Raw genomic sequence first — 14,993 nt, forward strand, 5'->3', positions numbered from 1 at the left:
TAACAAAACAAAAAACACATAACTTAAATGTTGATATCTATAGAGGTTTAAAAAAATTGGGTGATAAAAATTAAACAAGAAGTATAAGCATCAATCAGCGCCAATAGCCCAAATCTTTTACTATATGATCTTTTTATTTGTAGAAAATGAGATTAAAACCATTGATGTTCTTCCATTTATTAATAACTCAAACTATGAAAATACAAAATATGTTTTGGGCATCGACATTTTTAAGTTTCTGGACAAAATTTTGCCTATATAACTTTAATTACTTTGAATGGGCCCGTCGATATTTATTCGTTATGAATGTAGAATAATCCGGCATCTTTGCTTCTATGACCATTTTTATGCATTTATTAAGTGCTTGCATAAAGATTTATCTTGTAAGTGCCACCAACATGTACAATTTTATTTAGATGGCGAGCAATTATGCTCTATCATGTCATAAATTCCATCACAAGTGGTGGTGTAGAGTGGTGAGTCAGAGCCAGAGGGAGTATGGGTGCAAAAGAAGTCCCGAAGGCCTAAATCCTCGATCAAATTGACACGTGTTTTCGGGTCCGAGTAAGACCGGGCCGTTTCGGGTTTTTGGGCCTGAGATTATCGGGCCCAATTTTTTTTAGTTATGAAGTTTTAAGTATAATATTCAGTCATTTACAGTTTATAAACACCACTAAAGTTATTAGAACATAATAAGCTAACCACCGAACTTTAAATGAGCCACAAAAAGTCATATTACATATGAGTTGACATGTCCATATATCCTTACTTTTGTTGACATCTGTGAATTCATGTTGGTAATTGAATTTTAGAGTCCTGAATTTTATTTTTAAATAAACTTGAACGACCTCACTCTTCCCTCCCCCCCCGCCGGGGCACAAAAAAAAAAAAAACAAAACAAAATGAGCTAAATGCTCAAATGGGCTTGGAAAGATCCAGGTATCTCAGTCCAGGCCTTTCTTTTTGGGCTGGGCCAAAAATTCCTTTAGGCCCAGTTGGTTTGCACCCGTGAGAGGGAGTAGGAGTGGATAATGGCCCTGTTTGGTTCAGCATTTGGCCAAGGGACTTTGAGAAAATGCAAATACTTTTGGGCTAAAGGCCTTTTTCAAAATGCAAGTAATGTTTGGTAAAGTGTATTTTAAAAACACATTTAAAAAGCAACTTTGACGAAAATATTGTTTGGTGAAAAATGAACTTTGTAAAATATTGTTTCCATAAGGGAACATAACTTCCGTGCTAGATTATAAAAGTAGCTGATTAAACGTTAAGTAATTCCTAAAAAAGGGCACAGCCTTATTATTATAACCAAAATATTCACAATATCCCAAATTGAAGCATACCAAACAATGAAATTTAATCATACCTCGACAAAAAAAAATCCAAAAATTTTTTTTTTTGAAAGATTATTTGTAATCAATCTCAACTTTTGGAAATATCATAAATAAACTCAGATCTCATAACTTCTTGGAGCGATATGAAGGACATGTGTAGTGTGACGTGCCAAGGTTTTCATGGTGCGATCGATTGATCCCATGGCCAAGAACAACTCTAATACTTGCTGTGTCTTTACAAACTATGATTTCCTAAAGTTCTCTAGGGCTCTCTAGAATATTCTTAATGTTGAACAATACTATAATTGTCCCTCCCTCCAGAAGCTTCCTATTTATTATCGGTGGTTAGGTAGATAGGAGATGCGATCTTAGCCATCGAATCGAATATTGATCAACGGTTGTAATCGAGGCTCTCTACTATATAAAGATGTGTCATCCTTCTCATTTGATCATCCACACACTGAAATACAAAGATCATTCCTCCCACTCTCCTATTTATTATCGATAGTTGTGTAAGTCTGCTATTTACTGTCATTGATTAGGTAAATGGGACATGCAATCATAGCCATCAAATCTAATATTAATCAACGGTTGTAGGGAGCTTTCTATTTATTATTGGTAGTTAGGTACATGAGAGATGTGATCTTAGTAATAAGATTGAATATTGATTAACTGTTGTCATTTGAGGCCCTATATTATATAAAAAGGTGTCATCATTCTTATTTGATAATCCAAAAACAGTTATCCACAAATAGAAATTCAAAGAGCATTCCTAATAGAATCTCTCTCTCCATCCAAGAAAGTCTAAGTCCCGAGTTAGGCACTTCACGATCACATTCCTTCCCGCACTTATGTCGAACCACTATATCCAATGCAACGAGAAAGGACATTGTACCCTATCTAACGAGAAAGGACACAATCTCACGCCAGGTTGTTGATGATGTCGATTGGTCGCGGGATGCACACTTATCTTTGGCGAAGAGCCAAAGATTCTAGTCGTTATTCAGAATCTCCTCCTACTTCGGACAAAATATAGAGGCATTGGACATGGCACGATAGGATCACACAAGGTTGGGATAAAGACCAATTACTCAGCTCTGTACGAAGAACAACCGTCATTGAAGATGCGAAGCCGCGATTCAAAACCTCCTACTTTAGACAAAATATAGAGACATTGGACATGGCACAACAGGATCACACAAGGTTGAGATAAAGACTGATCGGTTGGAATTGGTATTATTGCTTTGACTATAGTTTGATAATTCGACATATTTACCTGAATAGTTAAGATGGCAAGCGAAGTGCTTCAGGGTTGAGTGATCATGTGTACATATACATATACATAGTAAACCTTGATGGTTGGCTCATGTTAGTCAAGATGCATCACTAATCCAAATAGGAAACATGACAGATTTCCGATACTGCCTTGGACACGATTTAAGTAAAAATATCTCAACAACTTTCCTTGTTTTTTCTGGCTTTGTTTAGGCAAGATTTGAGAGAGAATGTTATCTTAAAACTCATGGAACTATCAGCGTTTAAGGAAAATTGTGTTGTATGAATTAATCTGGTTATCAGAAGATTTTCAAGATTTTTTGAGTCATCGATCTCCAAAACTTGCATTTTTCTGAATACATGATCTCTAATTTAGAAATATTTTGAATTATCTTTTTTATTTAGAAGTTGCCCGATTTTATTTGCTCATCTAGCGTTCTTTTTTGCCAATTTTTTCTAGTTTTAACCCGAAGCGAGCTAATTTTCTTTTATATACTAATAAAAGGGCAAAAAGACACTTGGAGTGCCAATATTTATATACGGCGCTCAATTTAGTGCTTATTTTTTTTCGGATTATTTAAATGCCAAATCGAAGATAAAATTTACTTAAATGCCAATTCCAGCTAAACAGTGCATGTGGCATTTTTTGTTAACTTTTTAATATTACATGTCAAATTTTTTTAAAAAAATAAACCCACGTGAACTATTCAACTTTAAAATAGTTAAATTTTTTTAAAATTATAATCAAACAAAAAAAAGCCTAAAAGTAAAAAAAATCAAAAAACCATAAAAAAAAAATAAGGAAGACTCTGTTGTAGCGGAAGCCTTTGCCGCCACCGGCCCACCATCGTCAGCAATGGCCAGCGAGGGGTGGGGGATGGTCGAGCAAGTCGCCGAGTCTTGGTGACCCCCGCCTAGGCCTCGCTAGGGTCAGCAAGGCCCGGCCGTGGCCGACCTCGCCGTGGGTTTGCCAAGCGGGCGATGATCGGCCCTCATTGACCTTGGCAAGGCCTCAGCCCGTGCGATCCCTCTCGAGGGTCCCTCGCCGGCCATTATCGGATATGGTGAGCGGTGGCAGCGAGGGCTTCCAAACCCTCGCCATTGCAATAGATATTTCCCTTTTTTTTAAAGTTTATTTGGCTTATTTTTTAGTGCTTTTAACTTTTGGTTTTTTTTATTGTCGACTTGAAAACTCCGGCAAACCACATAGATACCATGTCAGATTTTTAGTGAAGCTAACCGGAGTTGGCTCTGAAAAATTATTTTTTTAAAAAATTGACACTTAAGTGATCCAAAAAAAATATTGACATTAAAGTGGGTGCCGTACACATATATCAGCACTCCTTGTATCCTTTTACCCTAATAAAAGCAGGCATGTGTTGTGTGGATTCAAAAAATTAACATGTAAAAGATTTTACGACAACTGCTATTGACGTTTAATAGATTTTACAAATGAATGCCTTCAATGGATTATTGGAATTATTAAATGACGAAGTTGCATACAAGAAAGGAATTTTTTTTCATGATTTAGAATTTTTTTTTGACAATTTTCCCTAGTTTTCCTACACTTACTTTGACACGATTCAAGCAAAAAATTTCAACTTCTTTTTTTCTTCTTTTTTCCAGGTTTGGTTCATCAACATTGGAGAGAGAATCTTACCTTACAACTCATGAAATCATCAGCTTTTAAGGAAGATTGTATCGTAGGAATTAGTTTGTCTATCGGAAGAATTTCAAGGTTTCTTGAGTCGTTCACATCCAAAATTTTCCTTTTCTAGAACACACCATCTTGATTTCAAGATACTTTGAATTACCCTTTTTTCTACAACAGAAAGGAATTATTTTCAAGATTTAGAACTTTTTGTGATAAGGTCGTTCATAAGATTGTAAATGTTCAAAATACAGATTGAAATATATGACAGATGAAATATAATTACTAATTTACTCATTTGTCCATTAATAGAATGTCTATAAAAAGCTCATTGATGATGCATTAACAAGGATCGTGATTGTTTAAAAGTAGGAGGTTCTCTCTCTCTTTTTTTTGGTCGGGAGGAGGTTCTCTTTACTTGATATAATATTATACGTAAATTCATGGTAAACTTGATGTTTGGAGGGAAAAAGTTTCAAAATTGATTAATGACATCCAGTAACATTTGTAAACGCATTTTCTTTTTTCAAATCTTTCGGACTCGTCAAATTTGGCAGTTTGCTTTTTATTTGAAGTCCCTTTCAAAACATACAAAGACGCATTTCATTTCATTATAGTTTTTAAATCTTTTATTTCATTCTCTTTCGAGATTTGGGAGGAAAATAAAAGGCAAGCTGCGCAATTTCTTTAACTTAATCCGAACAAGCTCTCAACCTATAACTTCAAATTGATATCCTGACCACAAAGAAGGAAGACCAAAACATGGTAATAAGCTCATGTTCACGGTGGTGGTCGTGGCGGTGGAGACGGCCAAGCTAGAGGGAGTAACGGTGCAAGAGAAGTCCAGAAAGGCCCAAAAATTGAGCCCGACCCGGATTGAATTGGCACGAACTTCTGAGCCCGAGTGAGACCGGGCTAGTCTTGGACGGGTCTTCAAATTCTCATTCGGGCGGGTCTGGGTTTTCTGGCCTAAGATGGGTGGGCTCGGATTGGCCAGGCCCAACTTTAAATGCTTTACGAAACGATATATATATATATATATATATATATATATATATATATATATAATGCAAAAGAAAAGGTTAATCACTTACAATTTATAAATAACAATAAATTTATAACAAAAGAAAAGGTTAATACAGTAGGTAATAATATACTTTTTTTTCTTTTTGTATGAAAATAATAAAAAGACTTCATTATGCGTTAAATAAACACGAAAATCATTCACAAAAAGACTTAGTTTGAATCCTCATTTGTATCAACGTAATCGACCATAATCTCTTGAGAAAATAAAAAACAAGAGAACTAAGCCCTCATGATTTCTGAGTGGGCAATTTGTAGCGGCACAAAGGGCATGTGTGGTGTATTCTCAACCAAGCTTCGATGCAACTTTTGTGAAATTCATGAGAGCAATCCATCCGAACAAGTTCATCTCCGATCGCGACTTCTTCCATGCAAATCACGCAATCCAGCTCATGGCTACTCGAGCCTCGATCACCCTCAAACACCACTTTGTTCAAACTTGTAATCGTTGACTCATCGGCCGCTTCGAATTTGATCCTCCCTTGGTCCATTGACTCCCTCATGACGCTCCTCCGCAACGCATCCTCCATGCCGTGATCAGGGCTTGTAACTAGTCCTTCTTGCCTCATTGGATTCATCGTGGATCGTTGCCCCGAAAACAGCTGCCGCCATCTCTCCACCTCTTCGAGGATCCGCGATTGCAGGTCCCGCAGCTGGAGCCTCCGCCGTTGGGCTCGCGTCTCGCACATCTCGTGCTCCGAGACGGTGACCTTGTGCACTATTCTCACCACCATCTTCGTCCTCTTGCGCCCCTCGTTGCAAGGGTCGTTCACCGCGCGGGACGTGACCCCCACTATCTCGGACACTAGCTCGTCACGGGTTAGGCGCTTCTCGGTCACGTGCGTCCCTGTATTTACATCGAGCCACCATAGCCTGTCCAACGGGAAGGCCAGCCGCATGTCGTCCAACATGGAGGACACGATCGCCCACGATGGCGACGATGGGAAGCTGGGGTGGGGCGCGAACGGGCCGCTTGGGTACTCAGCTCTGTACGAAAAGGCATCGGTGAGGATGCGGCGTGGGGATGCGGATCCTCCTCCCATTTCAGACTGAATAATATAGCAACTCTCGACAGTGCATGACATGATCACACAAGATCCGGGCAGAGACTGATCGTCACGAACATACGTCGGCATTGCAAAGACTGAAGTACGATAATTCGGCATCTTCAAGAGGAACGTCAGCAAGGGAAGTGTTCTCGAATTGGGTATGCATATATAGGCTGGGAACATTACTAATCCGAATAGGAAATAGCACGTCCTGTACTGCCTCTGACAAGATTCCAGTAAGAAAAATTATTCTTTCTGTTGCTTTGTTTTATCAAGATTGAAGATGGTGTCTCATCTTATAACTCGTGAAATCACCGAAATTTACGGAATAAAACGCTGGCATTGCGAAAACTGAACTTTGATAATTATTCAAAATCTCTTATGAAAATCTTGAATTGACTATTCAAGTAAATCGTTTAAAGTACTCTCTGGTTTTTTTTTTCCTGGCTTTGATTTGTCAAGATATCTTATAATCAATTTAATTATCAATATTTCCGGAAAATCGTGTCATGAGATTTTATCTTTTTATTCTTAAATAGACTTTCTAGACTTTTTTGAGTTGTTAATCCCGAAAACTTGCTACTGGAAGCCACACGGACTAAAATCCCATATCTTCACCAACGAAAATTGCTAAGAGAGAGTCCGCCGGCATATCTAGTTAAATTTGCTTTCAATCGTTAGCATAAAGTCAAAAAGTTATCAGCCAACTAGGATAATATATTAACTGATATGCATGTCTCGACACTTACCTTTTGAATGTAAAGATATTCCAAGGTCATTTTTTAATTAATACTTGAGTCGATGTGACTTGCCCGAGTTGGCCTTGAAGTGAGCGTTTTTCAAAAAATTTGGCACTTAAGTGATCATTTTGAAAGTTTTGGCATTGAAGTGATCGTTTTATAGGTTTTGATACTAAAGTGAGCGCCATACATAAGTTTTGACACTTATAGTGTGCTTAAGCCCAAAATGTTTTGAGCTTTTTCCTAATTCTTCATGTTGTAGAGCGCAGTGGTCTTGTATTTGAGAACCCGCAGTTTGTCCTACTAGTCATCCATGGCCAAAATAACTCAATTTTCCCCCATGAACTAAGCCTTATGTTCTGTCAAGAACGCAAAGAATAAACAGTTCCATAGAACGAAATAAACTTAATGAAAAGTTGTCTCCATTGGATCCATATCAATATCTAGAAGACAAGTACACAAGGGGACCTTGTACGTTGCTGTGTTTAAATTTTTTTTTTTTTCCTTGCTCGATCTGTTTGATTCTCAATGGACTCGACAGATTATGGTTGCAAAAGAGACAGTTAGTGCTCTAAAGTCGAACAAGAATCGGAAATTCGCCTGTTGAAGTGCTCCAAGCTTGCTGGGTCCCGGGTCTCGCATAGGCATCACCATCAAGCAGAAGCTCGCATTGAAGAACTTCAAAACATTTCTAGGGGGGAGTTGAAGATTAGCTCCATCAAAATGATATGTCAAGTTTAGTGCTGTGAAATTCCAATGAGGCATGTCGTAGCACAAATCCAGTTGGCTTCAACAAGAGCTGTGTGAGGAATTCCCGAGTCCACAATAAACCCGCCTGTGTGGGCCGGTCTCATTTCAAAAACTGGAGGCTCTATGTTTAGGCGCTTCCCGTTGATGCTAATACCGATCGTTTTGACCGCGTACTGAGTTACGTCAGGAACTAATCTCGTCGTCATGATCCCCGGTCTTCTGACTCCCTATGCGTCGCCCCCGAAATGGAGATACGTGATAGCGCCGTCAAGCAAAGGCAAGCAATAAGATATTCGGGCTTTCGTCTCGTTGACATATTGCAAAAAGATGAATCGTTGTCCCAATCCCAAGCCAAGTATCCCTGCTATATTGTTATGTTCTCCGCTCTTTTCCCAACCCAAGTTGTAATTGTCTAGGCCGCAACCAAACACAGTGTGGGGAAATCTTCGAGGAGACCCTCTTTTATATAAGGTGAAGGTGTCTGATCTGACTTGCCCCTTACTATAGCCATCGCCAAATCCAAGTCCAGAGTATGTTTGGTCATACATACAAAGAGGATCCTTACAAGGTAAGGGCCAGTATGATCGTGATTGGCTTTTGTTGAAATTACCTTGACGATTGAAGAAGCAACGGCTGCACCCTTTACATTGCATCCATGTATCCACACTACCCGTGTCCACCACCAAGTTCGACAAATATGGACGTGTGCCGACTGACATGGTGGTTAGGAAATAATTGAATTTCCCCTTAACAACCGAAGCTTGTAGCGCATTGGGGTTTTGTTGTATTGACTCGTTACGGTCCATTGAACTTGTAGAAACCATGGATTCGCGTTGATACACATGAGCTCGAGACATTTCAGAGATTCTTTGATATCTTTCTTCTGGGGTGAGACTCTTTGGAAAGAGCTTTGTGTCAAATCGATCTATGGGGATAAGTTTGATACTGAAGCCATAGGTTCCAGAAGGTTCGGGAGAATGAGAAAGCAAATGGGGAAAGCCAATAGGGTTAGATGTCACATTGCCTTTGTTTCTGAGTTTTTTGGTTGTTGTTTTTGCATGTGCTTCTGTATTGATCTTGTAAGAGCCCTCCTTTGTACTATAATTCTTCCATTCTTGCTCCTAATAAATTAGATTGACCAGAAATTAAATGCAACGGCTCATGCATAGATAGTAGAGATGTATCAGATTGCTCTAGTTAATACAAATTAGAGACAATTACATTAATAATCCATATTTATTGTGAAGATCTCACTTTTCAAAAGTCAACTCATCTCGCACCTAAGCAATACAAATTCCAGTGCGGGCTGTGTATTTAACCTAAAGCCACCCTCGACTCGACCTAATTCCCTAAAAAACCTTCAAATTTAGGTCAAGTCTCAAATATGCTCCAATTTTTTTTTTTTGTCTCGGGAAAAAGTCCAAACTTTATTTTCAATCTCAAATTTGCCCCAAACTTTTTTTTTTGTCTCAGAAATAAACCTTAAGTTTATGTTCAGTCCCAAATATACCCTGAAGTTTTTTTATCTAAGAAAAAATACAAATTGTTACTCTAATCTCAAATCTGCCCCATTAGCTCGCTGTAAAAAAATTGCAGTTAGTCGTCTGCTGAGCATGTCTTCTGAATTTTTCAAGAAATGGCTGAATCATTTGAACGTCTTCAAGTTGGAACGATCGGATGCCTTACACATGTTAGCCTTCTCTATGAAGTACTACAACCCGATCAACTCACATTAAGGATGGCAGGACCTTTGGTTTACATTTCTTCTGGATATTCTGGTTGTTTGTGACGAACAAAATCCATATTACCACAGAAGTTTAGGGCAACTGACTGCAACTTCTTCAAATGAATCGAGATGAGGAAAACTCTCCCATAGTCCAAGATGAAAAAGCTCCAGAATTTGTGAAATCTCCTAACAGTCAAGGCCTTCAATCTACCTTATTACAGGCTCCCCAATTCTTAGTTCTGACAGTCTCTTCAAATTTGAGAGATCCATCACGGTTCTCATCGACCATCAAATTCAACCACCCAAATTACATAATTCTTGTCTTTTTAAGTTGAGAAAGCTGACCAATATCTGTTCATAATGTGGTTACAACAGCAGACGTAGGAGATATCCAACTCAAGTATCGATTGCTAATTGCCAATTGAGTCCGCAAGCCTCTCTATACGTCTACACTTTTTCAAAGACAAGTAATCAAGGCAAGGCTTGTAAGAGCTCCAATTGGCAGGGAAAGTAGTGCAATTATGGTGCTCCTAAGTGTCTCAATAGCCATGTCAAGTATCTCGAAATCCCTCGGCGCTTGATATCAACATTGAAGAATTCAGTAATGCCCGAATATCATAGATGTTACCCATGAGTGCATTCAATTGATTTTCTGGTCAACATCATCAAAAAGGACGGGAACTCCTTTACTAAGTAGCCTATCTTTAATTGTCTTGATCAACATGTCAATTTCCTTTGAGGATGTTGGAGACGAGTTATTATGCAAAAACTGAATTCCCTTGAGCTCTGAAGTTTCACAGATGTTAGAAAAAATTATTGTCGATAATGAAAACATTTTTGTTGACTAATTATTTCAAACGACACAAAAGCGATTATTATTTTTTAAATATTTTTTCAATTTTCATTTTCCGAAAAACAAACGGAGCCTCAGTTTGCGGATTCCAAAATAATTCCCTAGCTCTCCCGTCACTATGGTCAATCGTATTAGGCTGCATTTTGCCCTGACGTTAAGGTCACGGTCGTCGGTGCGGTTGACTCAGAGAATATTCAGCTGCATAGTGCAAATCTGATTCCTAGATGGGATCCAATAGACGATTGTACTCCCGGTTGCAAAAGGGAAAGCTCGGGTTTTGGGTGTGATTAATCACCTAAACCAAAACGGAGCATAAGATGGATGCATCAGTTGGCTCAAAAGGAGAACCGGCCAATAACCAGAGTAGGGTAGGCCCATGATCCCCCAAGACTCGAAGGAAGAGAAGATAACTGAAATAAAGCTGGTATAACCAAGACACAACCCAATCCAAGATTCCAAATCCTCTTTGATGAAAATGCAGGCATATACTATTAGTACTACTGGTTCCAGCTCAATTTCATCTAACAGTGATACACATCCCAGGAGCAATCTCAACAACCGGCAACTCCAAACGCCCATTCTAGAAGCCACCGATTACGGCAGGCAAGCAAATAATCAAGTGAGGCAAGAACAATCACAACTTGGTCAGGTCGGAAAGGTGACAACTATTCTAGAATAGGGGTTCGCGTACAAATCATCGTAACAGAAGAAGGTGAAGGCAGGACTTTTGCTACACTAGCTAAGTTGTCAAGGTCCGTCCATTTGCTACCTAGTGAACCCGAGAAATATTAGAAAGCATTAACCAAAAGCTTCTTTCTCCCTCAAATGCTTTCGTGTGATCATCATGTTGAACTGAAACTTTGAGAGCTGCGGTGGTATGGCGGAGATAACTGGTCCATATTGTTGGCCGCTGTAAACCTTAATGCGGCTAACCCAGGATCACCAAAGCTAGAAATAGAACACCGTACGAAGAAAATAAAGAGTTTGTGCACCTGATTTCGAATCCATTGTACTTCGGGCGAAATCGCAATGATCCGAAGCTCTAGATCTTCTTCTCTATTACCCTCCGTATGACTGGCTCGATGAGACGCCCTTCACTTTCTCTCCGAACTTTATGTGAAGTGATTTCTGAATCCTTAAGGGCTAGAGAGGGACTGAGCGCTATTTATAGAGTTTCTAGCGGGCTCTCTCATCACAGGCCAGGCCGAACTCGGCCCACACTAGCCAGGCTCATATTAGGCCCATTAAAAATCTTTATATCCAATCTTTATTAGACCAAGTCAATTATTACAATCCCAATTAATATAAGTCCACATTAGGATAACTCTAACACATATCTCTGCAACAAAAAGTGCGGAAGCCTCCATGCAGCATGTATTCGATGTGTAGACATAGACGTGATTGGCAAACGGGATGATAAAAGAATCCAGCTGTACCCCCGGCTATTCTAACATCATAATTTGGCAATTCCAGTCGAGTTCTTTCAGGTCTGGGGATAAATCAATAGAATTTTTATTGTGCTCTTGGAATCTACACAATTTCAATCAAGCTACCAGAATGACCTGATAAACTTCTTATAAAGTAAAGTAACTAGCATTCAACAAATATTAAAACAATAAATTGTGTCTTTCGTTTCTTTTTCCCTAAATTTCATAGCCTCTCTGCCTCATCACTGCACCCCCTCAGGGTCTCACTCACATCTTCATCTCTCAGAACAGTCTCACCACCAGCCACACCGAAGACGCCCATAAGGGCAGCTACCACCTACCGCAGGAAATGGAATTGTGTCCACAAATAAGTTTGGTCTCCACCAGATAGCAACACGCTCACCAATCTGCGAAAAAAGACAACTGGAAATCAAATAATCTTCTTCCAGAAATGGAATCGTGTCCGCAAATAAGTTCATTTAGATAAGCAGGCTGTTACATAAGTTATTTATTCTTCAGTCTTATCAACATGAATCCACTCTGTATGCTTCCATTCAGTCCTTAAATTTCGTATCTGAAATTGGTGCAGAAAGTCGATACAGCAAGAAAATGAGAATACGCTCTTTACGTGCCGGGCGATGTTTTGTAAGGATAAGAATTTCGGAGCAAATATTATATTCCTCAAAGAGGCTAAAGTAATTGTTGAAACGCACAACCATTAAAGAGTATTATTCGATCTACCCTGTAACGGGGGATTTTACTTCTTCTAAGTACACTCAGTCTCAGCATGGGAAGCTTTGTTATTTGTAAATAACCCCGTTTCCAACTTCCCATCATTCCTGTACGTACTCCCACTTATATTGTCAAGCTTACTCAAATAAATCTCGAAATTTTCAGGCATGGTAGAGCACCTGCCAATTGTGTTGCAGTGATAGTGAATTTGCACCTAATTTGCTTGATAGTTTCCTTTTCAAACCTTCAACCTCTGCAAAGATAAACAGACAGATATGAGTGTGAGAGAGAGAGAGAGAGAGAGAGAGAGAGAGAGAGAGAGAGAGAGAGAGAGAAGGGAGAGGGGATATCAGATGAATCATTCTACCATTTTCTCCTGGTTTCAAACATCCTCCCGGAAGCTTACAAAATGTGTTCCCAATTTGCAGGAGGAGAATATGAGGATGCCTGTGCTCCTGCACCTGCTCAATTAAAGAGAAGTATTTGAAAATGAAGAGCTGAAGTGTGACAACATCTTTTCACCATACTAAATAGCCTACCTTTAATTGTCTTGATCAGCATTACTCATTTCTGTCAATTTCCTTTGAGGAGAACACACATTTAAGTGAAATGTAATAATCATTTTCATGGATACACAATAAATGTCAAAAAAGAAAAACAGAGTCAGGTTTGCCTAAATAGCCCTTTCCCCGCCAAAACAGATGAATACAGGATTTACCACCCCTAGATTGTGAGAGGGAATACGGTCAACATCAACTTTAATTCCTCTCGGCAACATTAGAAACTGGCGAAAAGCCATTTGTTTGAGGTCTCCTTAGCACTTCCTGCCAATCTTAAAACCTAAAAGAGCCATCTAGTATAACTTGAGGTGAATGGAAGGGCTTCTATTAGGGATAACCAGTCATAACCATTTCGAGAAAATGGAGGCAATAATGGAGATCACACAAAGGTTGATTTACATGATTTCTGACCCCAAGTGAGACATATCATATGTCCTATGCACCAATAATATCGAAATTTGGCCTCAACAATAGGATGATTTATGATTACCTTTCAGAAGCTAAATAGTTCTCCTGTCCATCACAGATGGAAGCTTTGCTGCACCAACTATTGATGCTGCTACCCAAGTGAAATTCCTCTTTCTTCATTTTAAAACTTCTACGCAACATTTGCATCGCCTTTCCTGGAAAATAAACTAGATACAAGCATATCATTACAGAGTCCATCTTCTTCGCGATGAGTAGATTATGCTGTAAAATTCCCGGATGAGACCATGTGCTATGACCTTCCAACACACATTCCATCTAATTGTTTACAGTATAGCAAAGTTATCTCCAATGCGAAGCAGAGGGTATCAACTTCGAAATATGTGGAGCAGCAATTCGACTCGGATCTCTGATGAATTGTCATAATTAAATAATAACGATGCAATCAACATGCATACATCCAGCTGGGAAACATAAAGGCAAGGAGAAATCATTTAAAGAGAATATAGTTAAAAAGCCAAACCAAACTAGGAAAAGAAAACACATGTTTGTACATAAATAAGAACCCTCTGGTTGTGTGGACGGACCATAATTTCAATACCTTCTTCAGATTTCCAGGAATCAACTCATAAAAAGTAATTAAAAAGTGGATGTAAGCTTCAATTTGAATGTCCTCTTCATTTTCCTTTATTTGGTCTTCATTTGTACAGCTGCCCAATTAGCCACAACTCCCTGTGCAGAAAGATTTCTGTAAATTTATGTAACTTTAATTCCTCTCTGCAACAATGGGAAGCAACGAAAAGCCATTCGTTTGAGATGTCTCCTTAGCACTTCTTATAAATCTGAACACCTGAAAGAATCCTGTAATATAACTTGAGGTGAATGGAAGGGCTTCTATGACAGAGAATCACCTAGGCACAACCATTTTTAGGAAATTGCAATAATGGAGATCACACAAGAGTTTCACTTACATGATTTCTAATCCCGACTGAGACTTATCATATGTCCTAGGCACCGATATTACTGAAATATAGCCTTAACTATAAGATGATATATGATACCTTGGACATGGAAGGTTTGCTGCATCAACTATTGATGCCGCTGCCCTAGTGAAATTCCTCTTTCTTCATTTTATGACCTCTCCATAACATTTGCAAATCCCACTAAGAAGCACAGCTTTCCTGAAAAATAGACTACATAAGCATATCAATACAGCGTGTCTATCGTCTTCACAGTTGCAACAATGAGTTGATTATGCTGTAACGTTCTAGGAGGAGAACCATAGCCATCTAGCCTTCCAACACACATTCCATCTAATTTTTTACAGTATAAGGAAGTTACCTCCAATGTGAAACACAGGTATCTTCTTCAAAATATGTGAAGCAGCAAA

The 14,993-nt window shown here is 38.9% G+C and overlaps 2 protein-coding genes and 1 long non-coding RNA gene across 4 annotated transcripts in view; 1 reads left to right on the forward strand and 2 right to left on the reverse strand.

Annotated features, from left to right (window-relative positions):
* LOC115728660 (disease resistance protein L6-like) overlaps positions 1 to 14,993 on the reverse strand; it is a 344,958-nt gene that overhangs the window by 306,521 nt on the left and 23,444 nt on the right. The window lies entirely within an intron of this gene.
* Positions 10,178 to 13,207, forward strand: LOC125313795. The gene is made up of 3 exons (XR_007197409.1): positions 10,178 to 10,329; positions 11,932 to 11,935; positions 13,176 to 13,207. It is a non-coding gene; the product is annotated as an uncharacterized LOC125313795 (long non-coding RNA).
* LOC115728661 (disease resistance protein RUN1-like) overlaps positions 14,289 to 14,993 on the reverse strand; it is a 1,102,447-nt gene continuing 1,101,742 nt past the window's right edge. Inside the window, exons 7-8 of one of the 2 annotated variants that reach the window (XR_007197282.1) lie at positions 14,665 to 14,784; positions 14,289 to 14,335 (exon numbers count right to left, since the gene is read on the reverse strand). The gene's annotated coding sequence lies outside the window, so the exon portion shown is untranslated. Of the gene's footprint in view, positions 14,336 to 14,664; positions 14,797 to 14,993 lie in introns of both variants that reach the window. The other variant, XR_007197281.1, reaches the window with a different exon arrangement.

Source organism: Rhodamnia argentea, chromosome 1 (genome assembly GCF_020921035.1).
Source record: "Rhodamnia argentea isolate NSW1041297 chromosome 1, ASM2092103v1, whole genome shotgun sequence".
NCBI lineage: Eukaryota > Viridiplantae > Streptophyta > Magnoliopsida > Myrtales > Myrtaceae > Rhodamnia > Rhodamnia argentea.